Source organism: Entelurus aequoreus, unplaced genomic scaffold (assembly GCF_033978785.1).
Source record: "Entelurus aequoreus isolate RoL-2023_Sb unplaced genomic scaffold, RoL_Eaeq_v1.1 HiC_scaffold_100, whole genome shotgun sequence".
In the NCBI taxonomy this organism is placed as follows: domain Eukaryota; kingdom Metazoa; phylum Chordata; class Actinopteri; order Syngnathiformes; family Syngnathidae; genus Entelurus; species Entelurus aequoreus.
Window position 1 is genome coordinate 60,350 of NW_026908032.1, and position 10,403 is coordinate 70,752.

At 40.0% G+C, this 10,403-nt stretch overlaps 1 long non-coding RNA gene across 1 annotated transcript; it reads left to right on the forward strand.

Moving 5' to 3' along the window:
* Positions 1 to 6,911: 6,911 nt before the first annotated feature.
* Positions 6,912 to 9,550, forward strand: LOC133645451 (uncharacterized). Its single transcript, XR_009825120.1, has 3 exons — positions 6,912 to 6,995; positions 8,623 to 8,774; positions 8,920 to 9,550. It is a non-coding gene; the product is annotated as an uncharacterized LOC133645451 (long non-coding RNA).
* Positions 9,551 to 10,403: the final 853 nt, after the last annotated feature.

A 10,403-nucleotide genomic window follows, 5' to 3' on the forward strand; every position in this document is an offset into this window, starting at 1 on the left:
AAAAGTAGTTTTTTACTCAATATGAAAGTAATGATCTTAAAATCCTGAGATAATGCGAAAAAAGCAATAAAAATGTATTTAAACATAATTCCTAAACAACCCATGCAAAATGGGTAATAATGCCTGGAGACATGTATCTTTGTTAGTTTTACTAGAAAAATGATCTTTTGTAAAGTTTGCAAAGACACAAGCTACTTTTTTTTTATTCAATATGACAGTATAACAGTCATACTAAATATGAAAGTTATATAAACATAACTCCAAAACCGACATGTGTCATGTCTAAAAATGCCTGTAATAATGTATTAATGTGAGTTTGTAAGGTTTGCAAAAACAAAAAGTAGTTTTTTACTCAATATGAAAGTAATGATCTTAAAATCCTGAGATAATGCGAAAAAAGTAATAAAAATGTATTTAAACATAATTCCTAAACAACCCATGCAAAATGGGTAATAATGCCTGGAGACATGTATCTTTGTTAGTTTTACTAGAAAAATGATCTTTTGTAAAGTTTGCAAAGACACAAGCTAATTTTTTTTATTCAATATGACAGTATAACAGTCATACTAAATATAAAAGTTATATAAACATAACTCCAAAACCAAACATGTGTCATGTCTAAAAATGTCTGTAATAATGTATTTATGTGAGTTTGTAAGGTATGCAAAAACAAAAAGTAGTTTTTTACTCAATATGAAAGTAATGATCTTGGAATCCTGAGATAATGCGAAAAAAGCAATAAAAATGTATTTAAACATAACTCCTAAACAACCCAGGCAAAATGGGTAATAATGCCTGGAGACATGTATCTTTGTTAGTTTTACTAGGAAATGTATATTTTGTAAAGTTTGCAAAGACACAAGCTAGTTGTTTTTATTCAATAAGACAGTATAACAGTCATACTAAATATGAAAGTTATATAAACATAACTCCAGAACCAAACGTGTGTCATGTCTAAAATTGCCTATAATAATGTATTTATGTGAGTTTGTAAGGTTTGCAAAAACAAAAAGTAGTTTTTTCCTCAATATGAAAGTAGGGATTTTAGAATCCTGAGATAATGCGAAAAAAGCAATAAAAATGTATTTAAACATAATTCCTAAACAACCCATGCAAAATGGCTAATAATGCCTGGAGACATGTATCTTTGTTAATTTTACTAGAAATATGATATTTTGTAAAGTTTGCAAAGACACAAGCTAGTTTTTTTTATTCAATATGACAGTATAACACTCATATTAAATATAGAAGTTATATAAACATAACTCCAAAACCAAACATGTGTCATGTCTAAAAATGCCTGTTATAATGTATTTATGTGAGTTTGTAAGGTTTGCAAAAACAAAAAGTAGTTTTTTTACTCAATATGAAAGTAATGATCTTAGAATCCTGAGATAATGCGAAAAAAGCAATAAAAATGTCTTTAAACATAATTCCTAAACAACCCATGCAAAATGGGTAATAATGCCTGGAGACATGTATCTTTGTTAGTTTTACTAGAAAAATGATCTTTTGTAAAGTTTGCAAAGACACAAGCTAGTTTTTTTTTATTCAATATGACAGTATAACAGTCATACTAAATATGAAAGTTATATAAAAATAACTCCAAAACCAAACATGTGAATTGTCTAAAAATGACTGTAATATTGAATTTATGTAAGTTTTACTAGAATCAATTGTTTTTGTAAGGTTTGCAAATACAAAAATTAGGTTTTACACATAATGACATTATAACTTTAACACTCAATATGAAAGTTATTTAATTATAACTCCTAAATACATGTCTAATAGCGTGAAAAAAATTATCTTTGTGAGTGTTGCTGGAAACATTTTCTTTTGTAAGGTTTGCAAAGACACAAGTTAGATTTTTTTAACTCAATATGACAGTATAACGCCACACTCAATATGACAGTTATTTAAACATAACTCCTAAACCACACCTGAAAAATGGCTAATAATGCCTGAAATAATGCATCTTTGGGAGTTTTACTGGAAACATATGCTTTTTTTAAGGCTTGCAAACACAAAAATTATTTTTTTACTCAATATGACAGTAATGTTCTAAAATTCTGAGAAAATACGAACAAATTAATAAAAATGATTCCAACATAATTCCTAAACCAAACATGCAAAATGTCTAAAAATGCCTGTAATATTGAATCCATGTGAGTTTTATTTGAATCAGTTGTATGGTTTGCTAATACAAAAATTGGGTTTTATGACAAACACAAGTTAGTTTTTTTACTCAATATAACAGTTTAGCTGTCATACTATATATGAAAGTTATATAAACATAACTCCAAAACCAAACCATTATGTCCAAAACTGCCTGTAATATTGTATATATGTGAGTTTTACTAGAATCAGGGTTGCAAATACAAAAATTGGGTTTTATGACAGTATACTGTCACACTCAATATGACAGTTATTTAAACATAACTCAAACAACACATGCAAAATAGCTAATAATGCCTGGAGCATGTATCTTAGTTAGTTTTACTAGAAAAATGGTATTTTGTAAGGTTTTGTTAGTTGTTGTTTTTATTCAATATGACAATATAACTGTCATACTAAATATGAAAGTTATATAAACATAACTCTAAAACCAAACATGCATTGTGTCTAAAAATGCCTGTAATATTGTATCTGTGTGAGTTTAACTAGATTTAGTTGTTTTTGTATGGTTTGCAAATACAAAATAAGGGTTTTACTCACTATGACAGTTTACTGTCACACTCAATCTGACAGTTATTTATTTAAACATAACTCCTAAACCACCCATGCAAAATGGCTAATAATGCCTGGAGATATGTATCTTTGTGAGTTTTACTAGAAACATTATATTGTGTAAGGTTTAGTTAGTTTTTGTACTCAATCTGACAGTATAACTGTCATTCTAAATCCATCCATTTTCTTCCGCTTATCCGAGGTCGGGTTGCGGGGGCAGCAGCCTGAGCAGAAAATCCCAGACTTCCCTCTCCCCAGCCACTTCGTCCAGCTCTTCTCGGGGTATTCCGAGGCGTTCCCAGGCCAGCCGGGGACATAGTCTTTCCAATGTGTCCTAGGTCTTCCCCGTGGCCTCCTGCCACACCTCCCTAGAGGCGTTCGGGTGGCATCCTGAGCAGATGCCCGAACCACCTCATGGCTCCTCTCAATGTGGAGGAGCAGCGGCTTTACTTTGAGTTCCTCCCGGATGACAGAGCTTCTCACCCTGTCTCTAAGGTAGAGACCCACCACCCGGCAGAGGAAACGCATTTCGGCCGCTTGTCCTTTCGGTCATAACCCAAAGCTGGGAACGTAGATCGACGGTAAATTGAGAGCTTTTCCTTCTGGCTCAGCTCCTTCTTCACCACAACGGATCGATATAGCGTCCTCAATACTGAAGACGCCGCACCAAATCGCCTGTGGATCTCTCGATCCACTCTATCCTCACTCGTGAACAAGACTCCTAGGTACTTGAACTCCTCCACTTGGGGCAAGATCTCCTCCCCAACCTGGAGATGGCACTCGACCCTTTCCTGCGCGAGAACCATGGACTTGGACTTGGAGGTGCTGATTCTCATCCCAGTCGCTTCACACTCAAGGACCCTGCCGAGAGTATAGACCTGGTCTACCGTTCCACGACCAGGACGAAAACCACACTGTTCGTCCTGGATCCGAGTTTCCTCCTCTCCAGTACACATGAATACACCTTACCGGGAAGGCTGAGGAGTGTGTTTCACGATAGTTGGAACACACCCTCCGGTTCCCCTTCTTAAAGAGAGGAACCACCACCCCGGTGTGCCAATCCAGAGGTACCACCCCCAATGTTCACGCGATGTTGCAGAGTCTTGTCAACCAAGACAGCCCCACAGTATCCAGAACCTTAAGGAACTCATCCACCACCGGGGCCTTGCCACAGAGGAGCTTTTTAACTACCTAGGCAACCTAAGCCCCAGAAATAGGAGAGTCCACCACAGATTCCCCAGGCACTGCTTGGCCTGTCGGTATGCCCGCTGCCTCTGGAGTCCCATGAGCCAAAAGGACCCGATAGGATCTTTCTTCAGCTTGACGGCATCCCTCCCTGCTGGTGGCCACCAGCGAGTTCTAGGATTACCGCCACGACAGGCACCAAACACCTTGCGGCCACAGCTCCAATCAGCAGGCTCGACAAGAGAGGCACGGAACATGGTCCACTCAGACTCAATGTCCAGCACCTCCCTCGTGACATGTTTAAAGTTCTTCCTTATGTTTTGAACATTGTGTTTGTTTTGGACAATCCGTGACAAGCACAAAAGTCCAATAACAAAGCACCACTCGGGTTCAGATCCGGGTGGCCATTTTTCCCAATCACGACTCTCCAGGTTTCACTGTCCTTGCCAACATGAGCATTGAAGTCCCCCAACAGAACAAGGGAATCACCCGAGGGAGCACTCTCCAGTACTCCCTCAAGGGAATCCAAAAAGAGTGGGTACTCTGAGCTGCTGTTTGGTGCGTAAACACAAACAACAGTCAGGACCCGTCACCCAACCCAAAGGCGGAGGGAAGCTACCATCTCGTCTACTGGGTCCAACGTGCAGGCTTTGAGCAACAACAATTGCCACCCCAGCCTCTCATTGCTTGCAACGCCAGAGTGGAAGAGAGTCCAGCCCCTCTTGAGAGAACAGGTTCCAGAGCTCTTGCTGTGCGTCGAAGTGAGTCCAACTATATCTAGCCGGAACTTCTTCACCTCGCGCACCAGCTCAGGCTCTTTCCCTCCCAGCGAGGTGACGTTCCACGTCCCAAGGGCGAGCTTATGTAGCCGATAATTGGACTGCCAAGTGCCCTGCCTTCGGCTGCCGCCCAGTTCACACTGCATCCGACCTCTATGACCTCAATGGGCCCATGAGTGGTGAGCCCATTGGAGGGTTGACCCACGTTGCCTCTTCGAAATGAGCCCGGCAGGGCCCCATGGAGACAGGCCCGGCCACCAGTCGCTCGCCATCGTGCCCCACCTCTGCGCCTGGCTCCACAGGGGAGCCACGGTGACCTGCGCCTGGGCGAGAAAAAATCTAGGTCCTCGATTTGTACTTTTCATAAAGGTCTTTGAGCTGCTCTTTGTCTGATCCCTCACCTAGGACCTTTTCTCAGGGGATCCCGAGGCGTTCCCAGGCCAGCCGGGAGACATAGTGTTCCCAATGTGTCCTGGGTCTTCCCCGTGGCCTCCAGGATGACAGAGCTTCACCTTCACCAGGGGTGTCAAACTCAAATACAGAGTGGGCCAAAGTTTAAAACTGAACAAAGCCGCGGGCCAAGGTTGAACAAATTAACCTTTTAATAGGGACCCAAACACGTTTTGCATTGAATATTGAACAAGCAAGGCTTATATAACTTTATAGTGACATGCAAAATGGAGTTTCAAATAATAATAATAATAATTTAAAAATATCAATTGCATATCAAATATAATTTAAATACAAATTGAATGCCTCTTTTCTATTTGCAGCCTTCTGAGGTAAACATCAACATTAACTTTATCCACAGGCTAATAAATTTGAAAATAAAATAACAATGAATAAAACAACCATTCAGGACTTTAAACTGCTCAGTTTGCAACACACTGATCTAATTTGATGTGCCCAAGCCAGATACCTGGCATCTTTTTTTAGATGCTAGTTCTTTAATGTCGGGGCTCAGGCTTTGAGCTGAGGCAACTTTCATTATCGAACAAGATGTTCAACAGTCATATCTCGTACACCCAATTCTAACATCATTCAGACCCAGTCACAAGATATGTGCAGCTACAGCACGCATACACAAATGAATGCAACGCATACTTCATCAACAGCGATACAGGTTACACTGAGGGTGCCAGTATAAAAAACTTTAACACTGTTAGAAATATACGCCACACTGTGAACCCACACCAAACAAAAATAAAAAACACTTTTCGGGAGAACATCCGCACCGTAACACAACATAAACACAAAAGAACAAATACCCAGAATCTTTTGCAGCACTAACTCTTTCGGGACGCTACAAAATACACCCCCGCTACCACCAAACCTCCCCCCCCCACACACACACACCTTGTAGCGTCTCGGAAGATTTAGTGCTACAAAGGGTTCTGGTATTTGTTGTGTTGTGTTTATGTTGTGTTACGGTGCGGATGTTCTCCCGAAATGTGTTTGTCATTCTTGTTTGGTGTGGATTCACAGTGTGGCGTATATTTCTAAAAGTGTTAAAGTTTTTTATTTGGCTACCGTCAGTGTAACCTGTATCGCTGTTGATGAAGTATGCGTTGCATTCAATTGTGTGTGGGTGCAGAAGCTGCACTGACATGAAACTGGGCTGGCACTCGTTTGACTAGCTGGAAAAAAAAAAAAAATTCGGGAGGAGTGCTGGAGTCACTCCCGGGAGGGTTGGCAAGTATTAGAAGTAGCGGCACAGCCGCAATGTATAATCGAAGGTCCAGCTTTAGTGTTAATTTGATATTGCCTCAAGGGCCAAGTCAAATTACACGTTGGGCCAAATTTGGCCCACGGGCCAGAGTTTGACACCCATGACCTTCACTGTAAAAAATTACTGTAAAAATAAAAAATAAAATTACAGTTATATACTCCATCCATCCATCCATTTTCTACCGCTTATTCCCTTCGGGGTCGCGGGGGGCGCTGGAGCCTATCTCAGCTACAATCAGGCGGAAGGCGGGGTACACCCTGGACAAGTCGCCACCTCATTGCAGGGCCAACACAGATAGACAGACAACATTCACACTCACATTCACACACTAGGGCCAATTTAGTGTTGCCAATCAACCTATCATGTTCTTCTTAAATGCAGTTAAGTACTGTAAATTTTGTTGCATTTTTCAAAAAATATCGACCAGCAGTAAGTTACTGTAAAACCTACAGTGTAATTCAGTATTTTTCAGACTTGTTTCTTGGGTCCGCCCACAATTCGTCCAACCGAGCTTCATTTCACCTGGCCGACCCTGCTAAATCCATCCTACTGCATCGTGTGTTTTTGATAACAAGGTAAGAGTCACTTGTACCTTGATGTGTCATTTTCTGTTTGAATTACTTTATATATATATTTATAAAGTCCGAAATGACATAGCGTCACAGTCAGCATCACAGACACTATCGTTGACCACGCGCATGTACCGCCGCATGCTAGCTAGCTAAGTTTTCTTCTTTTTTGTCATAGTCATCATAAAAGATGATAACTTGCAACATATGTGCTACGACTTGCAGCAATGTATTTGCGTATGTTAGACACATGCGAAGTCATAGTTGTATGCCTAATGCATCGTTTAAGTGTGCTTTCCCTAAATGCACAAGAGTTTTTTCCAACTTCTCAGCCTTCAAAACTCACAGCCGTCGTCATAAATATGGCAAGAGTAGGACTGATATGTATAGCGCAGAAGGTTTACCTTGTAATATTGTCTCATGTAGTGCGAAGTGCGATGATATACGAGCCTTTCTCCTGCATTTGAAAAGTCATATTACCGAAGGTAGGACAGTTACGTGCCCCTTCAGTCAATGTGAAAAAAGATTTACAGTTAAGTCTACTTTCACATCGCACGTGTCAAGGAAGCACTACGGCTACACTGAACGAAGTTTGACTTGATCAACAGCAAATCCAAGCAGCTCTTGTGTTATTAACACTGATGATGACTATTGTGATATGCAACTTGAGGATTCAGGATATTCCTGTTATGAAGACATGGAGGTCTACTTGCATTAAAAACATGTTCACAGCACTGAAAAAAGGTTGAGAACCACTGCCTTAGGACAGTGGTTCTCAACCTTTTTTCAGTGATGTACCCCTGTGAACATTTTTTAAATTCAAGTACCCCCTAATCAGAGCAAAGCATTTTTGGTTGAAAAAAAAGAGATAAAGAAGTAAAATACAGCACTATGTCATCAGTTTCTGATTTATTAAATTGTATAACAGTGCAAAATATTGCTCATTTGTTGTGGTCTTTCTTGAACTATTTGGAAAAAAAGATATAAAAATAACTAAAAACGTGTTGAAAAATAACCAAGTGATTCAATTATAAATAAAGATTTTTACACATAGAAGTAATCAACTTAAAGTGCCCTCTTTGGGGATTGTAATAGAGATCCATCTGGATTCATGAACTTCATTCTCAACATTTCTTCACAAAAAAAGAAATCTTTAACATCAATATTTATGGAACATGTCCACTACGCTTTAACCAAGCCTCCATTGTTTTCTACATGGATAGTTGATTGACAGTTGGTGCCGTGTGGCACCGCCAGGTAGGGTCAAACCATCATGGCATGGGGGAAACTCTGGCTTTATGGTAATGAATGGAATAGCCTACTTGATTAGTTGTTCAGTTTATGAACTTACATTCATATTTTGTCGAAGTATTATTCAATAAATATATTTATAAAGGATTTTTGAATTGTTGCTATTTTTAGAATATTTAAAAAAAATCTCACGTACCCCTTGGCATACCTTCAAGTACCCCCAGGAGTATGCGTACCCCCATTTGAGAACCACTGCCTTAGGAGACTAGATGTAAACAGAGGAAAGAGAGAGCGAGTGAGGTGGCCATTCCAAATACTTTTAAAATGCTACCCATATTGGATACTGTTTAGGAACATAAACTGCATTTCTTGACTGTACCAGTTGCTGGTGATGATCAGCATGGAAGGTGATGTCATCTGCAAAGGCGTCCAACCTAGCTTAATCTCAGGGCTTGCTGCCCTTCTTGCCACATACTATGTGTTCAACTTGGAATACCAAGAGGAAGGTCCTCGGACATTGGAATTTGTTCAAAGGTAAATCCTCTTGATACTGTTAAAATACTGTTAGGATATTTTATTTTATATTTCTCACCTCTGTTCAGGAATTTGACTTGTCATTTCCCCAATTGTGTGCCTTAAATCAATGACTCTTCTGTTCCTTTGTGGACCTTCTTATTAGGGACCGAAGCACCAGTTTGACTCTAGGATACAGAGAAGGTAGGTAATGTGCAGGTAAAGATATGTTGACTGGGTCAAAGAAGGAAGCACCTGTTTGACCCCAGGATGCAGAAAAAGTAGATAATTTGCAGGTAAAGACATGTTGACTGGATGATGGCAGGAAGCACCAGCTTGACCCGAGAATGCAGAGCAAGTAGGTAATGTGCGGGTGAAGATATGTTGAATGGGTAAAGGCAGGAAGCACCAGTGTGACCCCACTATGCAGGGAAGGTAGGTAATGTGCGGGTGAAGGTATGTTGAATGGGTGAAAGAAGGAAGCGCAGGTGTGGTCGAGGCCATGCAGACAAGGTAGGTATGTGCAGGTGAAGATATGTTGTATGGTGAAAGAAAGAAGCACCAGTGTGACCCAAGGATGCAGGGAAGGTAGGTAATGTGCAGGTAAAGATATGTTGAATGGGTGAAGGCAGGAAACACCAGCTAGACGCCAGGATACAGAGAAGGTAGGTAATGTGCAGGTAAAGATATGTTGAATGAGTAAAGGCAGGAAACACCAGCTTGACTCCAGGATATAGAGAAGGTAGGTAATGTGCAGGTAAAGATATGTTGAATGGGTGAAGGTAGAAAGCACCAGCGTGACCACACTATGCAGAGAAGGTAGGTAATGTGCAGGTAAAGATATGTTGAATGGGTAAAGGCAAGAAGCACCAGTGTGACCCCAGGATGCAGAAAAGATAGGTAATGAGCAGGTAACGATATGTTAAATGGGTGAAAGCAGGAAACATCAGCGTAAATACACGGTCCCGTAGATGGAGAGAAAACATGAATAGAGAGAGGGGTTGGGGAGGCTTTAGCATTGTCTTCCTCTCTGAATTTGTCTTAATGGGTTTTAGAGCATTCACTCATCTACAGCTGTGGTTATGGTATAGGCTCACATATATCCTAAAATTGATATTAATATTTGTGCAGTGCATATTCCTAAATAACAATGTGAGGGGGGTTCTGTATCGACTACAAGTAATCTTCAATCACAACAGAATATCTAATATGCTTTCTCTCTTTTTTAGGCGATTCATTGGCGTTAACCCTGAGAGGGGAACAAAGGCTAGCCAGGGAAAGGTGGTGTCCAAGAAGACCGGGAAGCTGGTCCAGAAAAAGGCAGCAACTGTAAATCCTCACGTAGCCACCCTTATAAAACATCTCACAGACTTTGAGTGGGGCTTTATGTAGCCGACAACTAAACACTGGACTCGTGTTCAGTGTTTTGTCTCCAGTTAGAAATTAAGTGGACATGTTATAAATGTTAAAATGCTTTACTGAAAATAAGAAGAATGCACTAAATGTACATTGAATGTATTTGATGCACTTTAAAATAATGGGTTAATAAAAACATAATCTTGCAAGGCCATTTCTCCAGTCAGTTTTATGCCAGCAGATTGCAGGGGTTTTGATTTTGAAAAATTAAAAGTTCAACTCATTAACTTCTAG